Raw genomic sequence first — 16346 nt, forward strand, 5'->3', positions numbered from 1 at the left:
ACAAATAAGAGTCCAGGACCAGATGGCTTCCCAGGGGAGTTCTACCAGACGTTTAAAGCAGAGATAATACCTATCCTTCTCAAGCTATTCCAAGAAATAGAAAGGGAAGGAAAACTTCCAGACTCATTCTATGAAGCCAGTATTACTTTGATTCCTAAACCAGACAGAGACCCAGTAAAAAAAGAGAACTACAGGCCAATATCCCTGATGAATATGGATGCCAAAATTCTCAATAAGATACTAGCAAATCGAATTCAACAGCATATAAAAAGAATTATTCACCATGATCAAGTGGGATTCATTCCTGGGATGCAGGGCTGGTTCAACATTCGCAAATCAATCAACGTGATCCATCACATTAACAAAAAAAAAGAGAAGAACCATATGATCCTGTCAATCGATGCAGAAAAGGCCTTTGACAAAATCCAGCACCCTTTCTTAATAAAAACCCTTGAGAAAGTCGGGATAGAAGGAACATACTTAAAGATCATAAAAGCCATTTATGAAAAGCCCACAGCTAACATCATCCTCAACGGGGAAAAACTGAGAGCTTTTTCCCTGAGATCAGGAACACGACAGGGATGCCCACTCTCACCGTTGTTGTTTAACATAGTGCTGGAAGTTCTAGCATCAGCAATCAGACAACAAAAGGAAATCAAAGGCATCAAAATTGGCAAAGATGAAGTCAAGCTTTCGCTTTTTGTAGATGACATGATATTATACATGGAAAATCCGATAGACTCCACCAAAAGTCTACTAGAACTGATACATGAATTCAGCAAAGTTGCAGGATACAAAATCAATGTCCAGAAATCAGTTGCATTCTTATACACTAACAATGAAGCAACAGAAAGACAAATAAAGAAACTGATCCCATTCACAATTGCACCAAGAAGCATAAAATACCTAGGAATAAATCTAACCAAAGATGTAAAGGATCTGTATGCTGAAAACTATAGAAAGCTTATGAAGGTAATTGAAGAAGATTTAAAGAAATGGAAAGACATTCCCTGCTCATGGATTGGAAAAATAAATATTGTCAAAATGTCAATACTACCCAAAGCTATCTACACATTCAATGCAATTCCAATCAAAATTGCACCAGCATTCTTCTCGAAACTAGAACAAGCAATCCTAAAATTCATATGGAACCACAAAAGGCCCCGAATAGCCAAAGGAATTTTGAAGAAGAAGACCAAAGCAGGAGGCATCACAATCCCAGACTTTAGCCTCTACTACAAAGCTGTCGTCATCAAGACAGCATGGTATTGGCACAAAAACAGACACAGAGACCAATGGAATAGAATAGAAACCCCAGAACTAGACCCACAAACGTATGGCCAACTCATCTTTGACAAAGCAGGAAAGAACATCCAATGGAAAAAAGACAGCCTCTTTAACAAATGGTGCTGGGAGAACTGGACAACAACATGCAGAAGGTTGAAACTAGACCACTTTCTCACACCATTTACAAAAATAAACTCAAAATGGATAAAGGACCTAAATGTGAGACAGGAAACCATCAAAATCTTAGAGGAGAAAGCAGGAAAAGACCTCTCTGACCTCAGCCGTAGCAATCTCTTACTCGACACATCCCCAAAGGCAAGGCAAAAGTGAATTACTGGGACCTTATGAAGATAAAAAGCTTCTGCACAGCAAAGGAAACAACCAACAAAACTAAAAGGCAACCAACGGAATGGGAAAAGATATTTGCAAATGACATATCAGACAAAGGGCTAGTATCTAAAATCTATAAAGAGCTCACCAAACTCCACACCCGAAAAACAAATAACCCAGTGAAGAAATGGGCAGAAAACATGAATAGACACTTCTCTAAAGAAGACATCCAGATGGCCAACAGGCACATGAAAAGATGTTCAGCGTCGCTCCTTATCAGGGAAATACAAATCAAAACCACACTCAGGTATCACCTCACGCCAGTCAGAGTGGCCAAAATGAACCAATCAGGAGACTATAGATGCTGGAGAGGATGTGGAGAAACGGGAACCCTCTTGCACTGTTGGTGGGAATGCAAATTAGTGCAGCCACTCTGGAAAGCAGTGTGGAGGTTCCTCAGAAAATTAAAAATAGACCTACCCTATGACCCAGCAGTAGCACTGCTAGGAATTTACCCAAGGGATACAGGAGTACTGATGCATAGGGGCACTTGTACCCCAATGTTCATAGCAGCACTCTCAACAATAGCCAAATTATGGAAAGAGCCTAAATGTCCATCAACTGATGAATGGATAAAGAAATTGTGGTTTATATACACAATGGAATACTACGTGGCAATGAGAAAAAATGAAATATGGCCTTTTGTAGCAATGTGGATGGAACTGGAGAGTGTGATGCTAAGTGAAATAAGCCATACAGAGAAAGACAGATACCATATGGTTTCACTCTTATGTGGATCCTGAGAAACTTAACAGGAACCCATGGGGGAGGGGAAGGAAAAAAAAAAAAAAAAGGACGTTAGAGTGGGAGAGAGCCAAAGCATAAGAGACTGTTAAAAACTGAGAACAAACTGAGGGTTGATGGGGGGTGGGAGGGAGGGGAGGGTGGGTGATGGGTATTGAGGAGGGCACCTTTTGGGATGAGCACTGGGTGTTGAATGGAAACCAATTTGTCAATAAATTTCATATAAAAAAAAAAAGATATGAAAATAACCAAAAAAAAAAAAAAAAAAGAAAGGGATTTTGAGAATCTTGGATACGTTTTCCCTTTTATCGAATATTTACTTACTTTCTGGGTCTGTGTCCTGGCTCTATTACTTATTGTATAACCTTAGGCAAATTTCATAACATGATTTTGCCTTAGTTTTATCATTAGAAATGTATATGTACAGGAGACATACATACCTTATAGAATTGTTATGGATTAACACATATTTTCTGTTTAGTACATACAGTTCCAGGCATAGAATGTTGGCCGTAATACTGTTTTTATTCTGAATATCTGCTATATGCCAGACATTAGTGAGGAACAAGATAAAGTCTTTGACTAATAGTTGCTCATAGTATGTTGAGGCTGGTGGCAATTGTACATGTGATACTGCCTTGGGGACCACCTCTCTTGTGACGACATTTACTCTTGTCTACCACATGGTGTTTAGAGATGGTTAATGTACCTAATACTATCACCACTCTTAATAAGTATTTCTTTTGTCTTCAGGAGGCTGTGACTGTCATTCTTCACCCTCCCTGCATCCACATCCTTTGTCCTATAACTGTGTATTACCCTCCCCTCTGACACGGGGCTTGACTGTCAAAATGGATTTGGCCATTTTACTGTTAAAAAGTGCTTTGAGTGGGCCTGCCTTCTCTCACTTCTGTCTCTGCCATGGCAAGAGAGCACTTGTAGGTGTTGTAGGTTGAACAGCCCTCAAGGATGTCCATATCCTGATCTCTCGAACCTGTAGATATGTTAGGATACATGGCAAAAGATTTTGCAGATGTAATTAGGGCTACAGACCTTAAGATAGATTACCCCAGATTTCTGGGTTGGGATCAATGTAATCACAAAGTAATAGAGAATTTCCCAGGCTAGGGTCAGAAGATGGGCAGAAGAGGCAAAAGACTGATGCAGCAGAAGGGGAAATGAAAGAGATTTCAAGTGTGAGAAGGGTTCATTGCACTGCTGTTGGCTCACACGGAAGGACCAGAGGAAAGCCTCTGGGAGCTACAGCCAGCAAGGAAATGGGGCCTCAACTCTGCACTTAGAATGAAATAAGATTACCAACAACCTGAATGAGCTTTGAAGTGGATTCTTCCCAGTACCTTGCAGTAAGAGCCTAGGTAGCCAACAGCTTAATTTCAGTGTGGTAAAATCTGGAGCAGAAAACCCAGCAAAAGTAACCCTAACTACTGAACTGTAGAATCCTGAGATAATAAATTTGCGTTGTTTTAAGATGTTAAGTTTGTGGTGATTTGCTAAGGTAACAATAGAAAACTAATACATAGGGCTGTGACAGAACAGGATGAGTTGCCCTCTCTTCCCAAACGAGGGCAGCATAGATGGGTTGATAGCTCTACAATCCCAAGATGAGGGAATGTGCCCAGCCAAGGGCAGCAACTCCCAGACCTGGCCAACCACCTCATGTGTAGGGACAATACATAATCGTCTATGTCTTTGATGTTTTGTTATTGGTCATTCAGTCCTGTGGCAATGGGTATCTTGATATGGAGGCCAAGGAACAGCTGGGAGAATGTCAGGCTTTTCATGAAATATTCTCTTAGAATGGTGAGTGAGAAAAATCTGATGAGTCATGTGAGATTCAACCATGGAGCAAGATTCTAAGGTGGGGTCTGGTAGAAATACTCTATGAAGGAAAGCAGATGGAAGAGTTGGATTATTTATTTGTGTTACTGATAAGGTATATATGAGAACACTTTACATTCAAGGAGAAATGGAATTTATTAGAACTTCACTTTTACTACAAGCTTTTTATGTGTGGCCTAGCCAGTCTGAATGATCTTTGTATTTTGGGAGGTTTGAATCCATTAAAAGAAAACAAAGTATCAGTCACACTTCTTCTTTCCCAAACTAGTTAGTAAACAAAAAATCCAAATGAAGAAGTTTAATACTTGGACTTAAATGAGAGAGAAACTCCACAGAGTTAAATACAGCATAAAATGGATATTTCCACTAAGGCTATCTTAACTGAAGCAGCTATTTTTTTTTTAAGACAAAATTAATGTAATCCTGGCTTAATTTAGTTTTGTTTTATCAAGTCAGCAGAGTTAATTCTATGTCAATAAAAAAAGAAACTCAAGCTGTGCAAATCATTTTACACTCTATGTGAATTTCTGGAGGAAATACTGAAAACATATTTAAATTGCACCACAGGAACTGTGAGTACATTTAATTTTACATTAAAAAAAAGTGTCGTTTGTGTTTCTTGGAGAATAAAACAGATCCAAACAAAACAAACCATTCCATAATTCAGCATTTGGGACACGGTGGGCTACCAGTTGAAGAAATTCTCTCCCGGGCAAAAAACAAACACTGCCTAACATAGTGTTCTTCTAATCAATACCAGACTCAGCAAGGCTGGGGTTTGAGGCGGCCAGTTTTCTCTCTAGCAGTTTAAGATGAGTATCCGTACTGTTTTATGAATGAAGGAGATGTGGTTCCTGGTGGAGTAATAGCATGGAAGTCACTGTGTGCAAGTCACAGTGTTAGTTTTGGCCCCCGGAGAGAGGTTATCTGGTCTGAGCTTGTCCCTGTGGGTAAATAATAACTGGTTAAAGAGAACTGATTAAACCAGTTATGTGATCTGTATACAGCTCACCTTCACGTCTGTTAGAGTGCCAAAAAAGAAGAAAAAGCAATTGAAGTTCATATACTGTGTGCTTTAAGAAGACAAAATGAAAGGCAGTCATTCGCTTTCCAGATTGTTTTAATTGATTACCAAGTGTCCTAGAGTCTATGTATGAAGAGATTGTGTCGTGTGAGATCTGAAGTCTGTTTGATCTATCCATGGTAGTCCAATTTTCCTGTATCTTGAGAAGGGGAAGAATTGACCAAAGGCTTTCCAGGAAAGGTAGCTTTATTGTTTTCTCCAAGATGGGAAATAGAATTGGCATTAAAACATCAATTCTGCCAGCAGGATAAGACTGGAACCTTGGTATCGAGACATGCAGGAGAATTCATAAACATAGTTGATGCTTCAGAACATGTATTACCTGACTATGGGGAAGAAAAAAAAATAATTCAAATGCTGCTTCCCTGTGGTGTTTCTGTGTGTGGCAACTATTCCTACAGCTACAAAGATCTTGCCATCCGATAGAACCTCTCTGAATATTTTAAAGTAGTTTCCTCCAAAAGTACATGATTTATTTATTTCAAATGAGGATTAGATGGTATGTGTTTGACACTGTTATCTGCATTTTGAGTTTATTCATTCATTCACTCCATTCATTAGACATTTATTTAAAGCCTTGCTGTATCTAACACCTATGATGTCTGGAGCAAACCATATTCAACAACCCCCCCCCCCATATATTTCAACATCATGTTCAGTACTAATGATGAAGTGAAATAAATCTACACCTATAACGAAGGTTACACTTACCGACTAATGTTTAAATGCAGGAATCTTAGTACTATAGGGATTGGAGGCACAAGCTGTGCCTGAAGTCTGTTCACATATTCCTAACTGCTATGAACTTCCTCTTAAGATGAGCACAGGTAGCTGAGCGCACAGAAGTTGTGGGGAAACTATACAACTGAGATTTCTCCAAATTAACTTCAATGTAGGATACAAGGCTTATTAGAAGAAAATAAAAATTTACTAATGTTAAGCTTACACATATAAACATACGTGTGTGTATCTGTTATATTTGGAATATTAAACAAGTGTGTGTGTGTGTGTGTGTGTGTGTGTGTGTGTACTGACAAACCTACATCTATGATCTATCTATCTAGTTAAATCACAACATTAACTGCAGCATTTTTTTTAGGACTTAAAGATTTTGGGGGAGGATGGAATATTTTACTGACATTGTTTAAAATTGCTGGAGCACACTGATAATAAGAAACAGCAATATTTTTTCTTTGCTTTTTCCACTGAAGCAAAATATACATTGCATAAAACTTACCATCTTAACCATTTTCATGTATAGTTTAGTGGGATTAAATACATTCACACTGCTGTGCAGCCATCACCATTATTCATCTTTACAACTTTTTCATGGTCTCACAAGGCAGCTCTGTGCCCATTAAGCAATAACTTTCCAATCCTCCTTTCCTCCAGCTCCTGGCGGTTGCTGTTCTACTGTCTGTCTCTGAATTTGAATAGCTGAGGTACCTCATATAAGCGTCATCATGTAGTATTTATACTTTTGTGTCTGGTTAATTTTACTTAGCATCATGTCTTTAAGTTTTATCCATATGGTACATGCATGTATCAGAATTTCATTCCTTTTTAAGGCTGAATGATATTCCATTTTATGTATATACCAACATTTTGTTTTTCCATTTATCTCTTGCTGGACATTGGGGTTGTTTCCGCCTTTTCACTAATGTAAAAAATGCTGCTGTGAATTGTTGTGAAAATATGTTCAAGACCATAAAGCAGGCCAATTTTAGTTGGCTTTATTATCTTTAAATCTCCGCAATGCTCCCTCTTATCCTGTGGTAGGTAGGAGATTCAGACTTTTGTATCAATTCACTGGCAGATGTCATAGCTAAGTCTCCATTCTTCACCACTAGGAGATTGTTTGATGAAATCAAATGTACTATTCACTCCATCTTATGGTTTTACAAGTGTGGGTGATGATAACACAACTATATTTGGAAAGTACTTCTGGCCTTAAGCATCTCAGTCTTCACAATAATGCTGTGAGGTTAGTTTTATGGTCATTCCCATCCTATGAGGATAGTGATCCTTTTGTTTGTTTGTTTGTTTATTATTGTCTCCCAAGACTCTAGAATACTGTCTGGGTCATAAAAGGCTCACAATAAATATTTGTTAAGTGAATGAATTTTCAAATGATGTGAATAGAGTACTTATTTTGAATCCTTTACTCAGTAAATAATGTCTGTTCTGGAACTCAGCTTCCAATTCCAATTTCTATGCAATTTTCACCATCTCATTTTGACATATTGTACTTGGAGCTGTAGGAGCAAATATTTACTAGCAATGTGCCTTGCTGAGGACTTTCACTTTCATTATTTCATTAATTTTAAAATGCACCCTGAGAATATAAAATTGTTCTCATCTTATAGATGAGGAAACTGAGCTCAGAGAGTTGAAGTGATTGGTCCAAATAGGTATGGGGAAAGTTGAGATTTAGACCCCAGGCTTCCAGCTCTGGAAGAAAGTCCTATAAATAATTAGAATGAGCAGACTCTGCTCCTTGAAAATTTGAACTTAGCCTCAAGAGAATTGCAGAATAACTTTAGCAAAGTTATGGGAACAATAGAATAAGCAAAATTAGGGCAGGAAATGAATGGGTCTGTTCAGAGGGGGTTTCTTGGGAATAGAGAGGTACCCGGAGCTGCTGGAAAAAGTTCAGGCCGATGCAGTAGATATTGAGGAACGGAAGTCAGCGTGGGAGCTTTCTAACTATTTCAGGGCACTTGTAGTTGCTGTTAAGTTCTGCTGTCTGTTACTTAGGTTTACACAACAAGGCATTCAGTTCTATGAATACACCAAGACATAATCAGTCTTCTGGCAAGAGAGAATGACTCATAAATCACAGTTATTTTACAGTAGGAAATTCACTTTACCTGAGAACTGATGGGGTCTGGTGGGTGATGGAAATACAGTGGAGATGGTGGCAGGGGGCTGGCAAACCTCAGAGCTAGAAGTTAATTTAGCTCAGGAGATAAAGCACATGATTTCTTCTCACATATTAAATCTCATCAGAGAGAATTGATAGCCTTTCTTGCCAAAAGAAGTCAATGAAATGCTATTCTAAACTCAGGAACTATCCAAGGACCTAAAGCCCTTCATTTAAAAATATCATCCCTGGGGCCCCTGGGTGGTTCAGTCGGTTAAGCGTCCGTCTTCAGCTCAGGTCATGATCTCACGGCTTGTGAGTTCGAGCCCAGTGTCGGGCCCTGTGCTGACAGCTCAGAGCCTGGAGCCTGCTTCGGGTTCTGTGTCTCCCTCTCTCTCTGCCTCTCCTCCACTCGCACTCTGTCTCTGTCTCTCAAAAATGAATAAACATTAAAAAAAATTAAAAATATCATTTCCTATAGCTGCTACAGGAAAATCACTCATTCGTTCTTACCCTATGCTGTTGTTCTTTCTTTGGATCATTTGATCATTTTTTTCCCCTCATGCTACAATCTCAAAGTTTATAGTTGTAAAGCCTTTGCAAAGCACTGGGTTGGGAGTTGAGGCCCATATTCAAATATCAGTTTTGTCAGTGATTAGACAGTGGACTTGAGCAAGTCACTTCCATACATAAGCCTAAATTTCCTCATCCTTATATGCAAGTGTGGGAGAAGATAATAGTAATAATCCTATTCTGCTCTAATGGATGGTAATATATTTAAAACTGCTAATGGCACATACGTATTTTTCAAGTGAGTTTTCTATAATGGATCTCTGTTGTGTTTTTGACTTCTCAACATCCATTCACCTTGTCAGTTGGCTTAGTTGGAGGAGGACATGTGGCCTAAGGGAGTTTGTTATGTAGGTTTTTAATACGTCATTGGTAGGGACTGAATTTTTGTGCCCCACATCACTCAAATTCCTATCTTGAAATTCTACCTCCCAAAGTTACGGTATTAGGCGGCAAGGCCTTTAGGAGATGGTTAGGTCATGATAGTGGAGCCTTCTTGAATGGAATTAGTGCCTTTATGAAAGATCCCCAGAGAGCTGCCTTGCCCTTTCCACCATGTGGGGACACAGGGAGAAGATGGTCATGTGTGAACAAGGAAGCTGACTCTTAACAGACCCTGCCAGTGCTCTGCTTTGACTTGGAACCTCTGGAACTGTGAGAAATAAATGTTGTTCAAGCCACCGAGTCTATGGTATTTTTGTTATGGCTGCCCAACAGACTACGATAGTCCTCTTATTTCAACCCAATCAATCACCCATCCCTGCTTTTGCTGCTTCTTGGTGGTTAAGTTAAGGAGACTGTCAGGTTCTGGCTAGCATCCATATCTCACAACCCTACATGGTGTTTACGTTCCATGTTCTGTTATATCAGATGTCCCTCCTCCCTCTGTTACATAGTGTCCCCAGCCTGGTGGACATGTCTGTTCTTTTTCTCCTCCTGTTTTCATGGTCCTTGCTAGTTACATTTTTTGAAATGTCTTTACTGTCATTTTAATGGGGTTTCGGGAAATAATGGAGATAAACACATGTATTCAATTTGCTGAGTTTAACCAGAGAAATCACCTCTGTAATATTTGATTAAAGGGATGAAATGGAAAATGTTGGGGAAAATTATTTTGGCAGCCATGTGTGGATAATGGAGTGGAATAGGTCAGGAACCAGAGCCAGGGAATCAAAGAAGTCTCTTTCCATAAGTATAGTGTAAAGCGATGAAATAGGGGTTTCCTGATGGGAAGAGCTTGAATCAGAAAGTTATATTTGGGGAAAGAATAAAGTAGGGTTTAATAATTTTTAAGGTGCTGAATAACCATGGTCAAACAGGAGAGAAATTGAAGTAAACGCCATGATTTAAAACTGTTTGAGTGCTGTTGATTGGAGTCAGGGAGACTGTGTTAGTGTTAAAATGAAGTCAGGCTTACATGAATTGTTGAAAAGTTTAACACTGAAAGGAAAAAGCATCAGGGTGGAAATTAAAGGCACAAGAATTCAGAGGATGATTTCAGTTTTATTTGGAGGCGGGGGAGACCTGATCTGAGCATTAAACCAGTGAAGCGATAAAAGATTTTGGTATGTGGGAGGATGTGGATATGTGGTGTAGACTCCCAGTTTGGCAACCCAGAGCTCTTCCTGAAGTGTGTACTTTGGTGGTGTTGCAAAGTGTGGTTTGCCTACAGGAGACTTTCTGACTTTGATGGTTGCATGCCGGTAATGGCCTTGATGCAACAACTTTTGCAGACACTTGGAATCATACTACTTCTTCCTAGCCAGTCACCTTTGGGTTTGCCAACCAGTACCTACTGGTAAAATGATCAGAGCTACCAAATCGTTGCTTACAACTAGTCCCATGTTATGTAAACTATATTTCTGGCACATTTCTGTTCCTTTGTATAGATTTTTGAGGGGACGCTTACTGATTTTTCCTTAATTCCTGACGAATCCAATTTCAGGGTCCGTGTAGTATGTAGCACCTGCTGACTCATCCCTGAACACATTGGTTCTAGGATTATAAGCTCCAGTTGTGTGCCAGATTCCCCCCTCTCCTACCTTCTGAGTAGTTGACTGATAGCTCTCACAAACCCCACTAAGTGTTGGTGGTTTAGGATCTGCATAATATCTGATCCTTGATTTTGTGTTTAGTTATTTTATTCATATCTCAGATCTTGCTTAATTACTTTAAAAACCACTTGAAAACTGTCATAAAATTATAGCATTTGATGTGGTTACAGTTAAACTCTGGCTGCTTCCAGCTTCGGGGATTAATCTTTTGCCTTTTTCCCGATCGCTGTGGAAGAATAGCTTTCTCTTGACATCACCATATTCTCACTTTAGCGGTGGATTCCTTCCTTCCTTCCTTTCTCATGGCTGTGTCTCAGATGTTTCAGTGGGAGCAGGGAGTTTTTTTGGTAGTGTCATTCTTGTAATTTTAGGATTCTTCACACTTTACAGAATCCTATTTTTGTCAGCTGCTGCTGTGTGTATATTCACAAGGGCCATGTGTAGGCTTGGCCAGAAAATCGCCATAAAAATTAAGAAATTAAAACTTCTCAGGAGAGGAGCACCTGGATGGCTCAGTTGGTTAAGTGACCAACTCTTGATTTTGGCTAAGGTCGTGATCTCACAGTTTGTGGGATTGAGGCCGCTTTGGGGTCCCTACTGACAAGGCAGAGCCTGCTTGGGATTCTCTCTGGATTCTCTCTCTCCTTCTCTCTCTGCCCCTCCTCCTCTTGTGCGCGTGTGTGTGCTCTCTCTCTTCCTCCCTCCCACCCTCCCTCTCAAATAAATAAACTAAAAGAAGAAAAAAAAAACTTATGAGGGGAAATTTGGGGAAACTTGGGACATACAAAAAGGAAGTTACTTGTTGTGTAATTTCTTTTAAGAATGAAGGACTAGTCTCAGTCCTAGAGAGAAAAAATTGATTAGCAAGTATAGATTAGCAAAAGGTGTTTATGATGCCGATGGGCAAAATATCTATAGTTTATGATGAAGTAGTTGGGAAGAAGGACAGAAATGAACATATATTTCAGCAAAGGAACTGACTGGGGACAATTAATAAATAAAATACCAGAGGGTATGTGTTGCAGTTTGAAGGGAATAGATTATCAATACAGATAGGAGACAAAGAAGTAGCTGAGTCAGAATACAATAGAATATGGTGAAGTAGCATATTGATTCATACAATATTGCTGCCCTTTTTTTCTTGGAATTTTCAAGAAGCAAATTTGTTTTTATTGATGAGTAGTTACTGTCGGAGAATCTTGAACTCTAGGGTGTTGACATAAGGACAGAAAAAGGACGTATTAATACATTATCTTCTGAGTTTGAGGGAGGTCTGTGTATGATGCGTCTGGGGAACAAACCAAGAGACTTCTGGAACATGTTTCAAATGTGTGTAGTTAAAGGAATTTCAAAGTAAGACTAAATGACCAGACCCTCAGGGATTCATACTTTTCCAAGTTTTCTATCAGTAAAGGAGTATTGAGTTATGTATTTTTGAATGCGTGTGATGGGTTGAGAAATGGCACTTAGCAAGCAAGAAAGACTATAAAGTAATAATTCATTTTTCTCCTCTTTATGTTAAGTCTATGGACACATGAAATAGGAGCAAGAGTTTCTAATGACCATGAGGGAAAGTGAATAATGATGTTAGGTTAAAGTACTATAGTGGGTGACAGTTTTAGTTAGTCTGCCTATCCTCAGCTTAAATAAAAACTAGCAATTTTTATTAAGTCTATGAAATAATAAAAGTAAGTCCTCAGGACCCCATCTGGATATTCGAGAAGCTAAAACTTAGATTGGATTCAGAGATGTTCCATGTTGCGCTGGATGGGAAAGGTTCTTTGAAAACGATACAGAATTTAAAGGTAAAAATGAAGAATCCCTTCCCCTTATACATTTCTGATCATAGGGGGCTAGAGTTTTTAAATGAAATTTTTCAAAAATAATCTTGGAAGAAATCCAAGTTGTTGGCTGTATTGTTACAAAGACCCAATAGGTTTTATTGTTTTCCTCTTAATCTAATTTCAAGAGTGTGTGTATCCTGACAAGGTTTTTGGATTCCCTCATTCTTCTTGTGAGGTTCATTTCTGTATACTATCAGTTAAGCTAGAAACACCAAGGAAAAAGAGGCGGAGAAATATTATTTTTGTTTGATAATAAAATGCCTCTCTTGGATATATTGAGTTAAAAAAATTATAGGAAAACCAGTGAGTGGGTCAGAAATTAGATACACACAGAGGAATCAAGGGAAAGAAGCTACCCCATGTAATTTAAAAGGAAATCAGGTTGTCAAATGAAAGCAAGTATTGCTTTGTGAAAGATGTGATTGGAAAAACTCCTTGCTATAAGGCGATCACTGAAATACCTTCTTTTAGTTCTGCCATGATACAATGAGTATGTAGGTGTGTGGTCTGTCTGTGTACATACATACAGGTATTTAAAAAATTGACAAAAGAGGGTTGATTATACTTAAGAAAGCAAAATAATAACAACATGTGATCCTTTCAAGTGAAAAATTATTTAAACTAGAAGATGGACAAAAGAAATGTGGGAAAATGAGGCTTATTATAAGTACTTTAGAAGAAATAAATGGGTAATATTTATAAATGATGACCTTTCAGGACCGAAGAATGTCATGGTACTCCTTAGCTAAATTTCAGTAGTGGGAATCATTAGCACAATTGGTTATAACTTTCACTTTTGAGGCTAAGGATATAAGGTTCATTTCTCACCTGGAGCAGATAACTACAACATATGGATTACCTGGTAAAGTGTTTTTGCAACATGGTTCTCCACTTTAGCCAGATGTGAGCTCTGGGTAGCCAACATGTGACCATCCTTGTCCATACAACTCAGAATATCTACCTTTTTGATGCATCTTGGCACAAGTGAAACTGTAGGGTATAGACAATGACCTTGCCATAAATTTAAGGGTGTAAGGTCCTGCCTTTGGATAGTGGTGCAGATAAAATCCCATTCCATTCTGTGTATTGTTTTGTTAAGAAACAACTTTCTACATAGTATATATAACTTGGAGCAGAGGTAGACTGTGCTAACTCTTGGTAAGACCCCGTTCTGTAAGAGTGCTTCTGGCTTATCCAATTAGTCTTCGATCTCTGTCAACCGGAGCTCATGTTACCTACCTATTTCCATCTCTTATCAACTTTGGACTTGATAATAGGCACTACACTTCAGTAAGAACTGAAGGATATAGAAGCTTTCTGTTCATTCAACGTAAGTATGTATCAAGATGCTTTTTATCATTCCAGAGAATTTTCAGTCTCTGAAAGGTCTAGTGTTAAACACATTTTTCAACGGCTGCATTTTTACTTTTCTAGCTATTGTATAGATGTGTACTTACAGAATTTAAGATAATTCCGTCTCTAACAAACTTTTGAAAAATGCCTGCTCGACTTGCTATTGTCTTTATGAAGAGTTGCACCGTTTGTATGGCCTCTCAGTCATTTCGCCCACTGAAAACTTGAGAACATCTGTACTGCTCCTCTCTGATGTGGAATGGGAAATAACTTTGGTGAGTTTAAGTTTTACCTAAGAAAAGACCCTAGGAGTGACATAAGAATCGTGATAGTGTGAGTTGTTGCCATTTTCTATCCTGTTTGATGTACAACTAATCACACCTCCATAACAACAATGGATGACTCTGCAGAGCACACCAGGACACCCGAGAGAACCATTTACCTGTGCACCTGAAAGTGGGAAGATTGAATCATAAGGGAGGCAGAGGAGCAAGGGAAGTGGCAGTGGGGTCGGTGGTGGCAGCAGAGTTGGTGATACAGAATTTAAAGTAGCTTTCACGAAGAAATTCAACTGGCTACGAGAAAACTCGAGTATAATGATCTTAGGAATAAAGTTAATAAACAGAAGGAGTACTTTATCAAAGAAATTGAAATTCTGTAAAAGAGCCAAACAAATTGCTGGAGCTGAAGAAGTCAGTGAGATGAAGAATGAATTGGAATGCAGTGGAAATAAAACAGATCATGTAGAAGAGAGAATTAGTGACCTCAAGGATAGAAACAAAGAAATGATTCAGGTGGAAGAGGAGAGAGAGAATTAATATTTTTTAAAAGTGAAGAAACCCTGGGACTCCTGGGTGGCTCAGTTGGTTAAGCATCCAACTTCAGCTTGGGTCATGATCTTATGGTCCATGAGTTTGAGCCCCACATTGACTTCTGTGCTGACAGCTCAGAGCCTGGAGCCTGCTTCAGATTCTGTGTCTTCCTCTCTCTCTGCCCCTCTCCCACATGCGCGTGCGCTCTCTCTCTCTCTCAAAAATAAATAAACATTAAAAAAAAATTAAATGTGAAGAAACCCTATGAGAACCACCTGACTCCATTACAAAAGCCAACTTGAGAATACTAGAAAACTCGGAAGGAGAAAAGAGGGAGAAGGGAGAAGAGAGTGTATTTAAATAAATAATAGCTAAGAACTTCCCAAACTTGGGGGAGGAACTGGATACCTAAGAATATTGAGCTAATAGAACACTTATCTCAATGCAAAAAGATCTTCTCTGAGACACATGAAAACTGTCAAAAGTCAACAATAAAGAACTTTAAGGGGAGCCAGGGGAAAAAAGGACTGTAACCTATACAGAAATCAGTAATAAGAGGAGTGTGAAAAGATCTACAGATATATGGAAATTGCATAACAAACTTATAAACAACCATTGAGTCAAAGAATAAGTTAAAAGAATAAAAAATTATCTCTAAGCAAGTGAAAATGCAAACACAACATATTAAATATCATAGGATGTAGCAGAACTACTTTTGAGAGGAAAGTTGATAGCAATAAATACATATATTAAAAATTAGGAAGACCTCAAATATACAACCTAACTTTTTACCTGAAGGAACTAGGAAAAGAAGAACAAAATGAGCCCAAAATTAGCAGAAGGAAGAAAATAAGGATCAGAGCTGAAATGAATGAAATAGAGACTGGAGAAACAACAGAAGGGATCAACAAAACTAAGACATGATTCTTTGAAATAATAAAATTGAAAAGCCTTATTTAGACTAAGAAACAGACTCAAATAACATTAGAAATAAGACATTACAACTGTTACTACAAAAATACACAGAATCAGAAGAAACTATTATGAACAATTATATGTCAACAAATGATATGGGTACATTTCTAGAACCATAACAACCTACCAAGACTGAATAAGAAAAAGAAAATATGAACAGACCAATAATGAGTGGAGATCAAATCAATAAATTAAAAAAAACCTCCTAACATAGAAAACTCCAGGACCAGATGGCTTTACTGGAAAATTCTATCAAATATTTAAACAAGAATTAACATCAGTATTCCTCACACTCTTCCAAAATATCAAGGAAAAGGGCACATTTCCAAACTCATTCTATGAGGCCAGTATTACTTTGATATCAAAGCCAGATAAGGATACCACAAGAAAAGTATAGACCAACATCCGTGATGGATATAGATGCAAAAATTCTCCACAAAATATTAGCAAACTTAATTAAAGAACACATTAAAAGGGTTATACACTATGACCAAGTGGGATTCATCCCTG

The 16346-nt window shown here is 38.4% G+C and overlaps 1 long non-coding RNA gene across 1 annotated transcript in view; it reads left to right on the top strand.

Moving 5' to 3' along the window:
- Positions 1-16346, top strand: part of LOC115523576 — a 339129-nt gene that overhangs the window by 126095 nt on the left and 196688 nt on the right. The window lies entirely within an intron of this gene.

Source organism: Lynx canadensis, chromosome C2 (genome assembly GCF_007474595.2).
Source record: "Lynx canadensis isolate LIC74 chromosome C2, mLynCan4.pri.v2, whole genome shotgun sequence".
NCBI classification, from domain to species: domain Eukaryota; kingdom Metazoa; phylum Chordata; class Mammalia; order Carnivora; family Felidae; genus Lynx; species Lynx canadensis.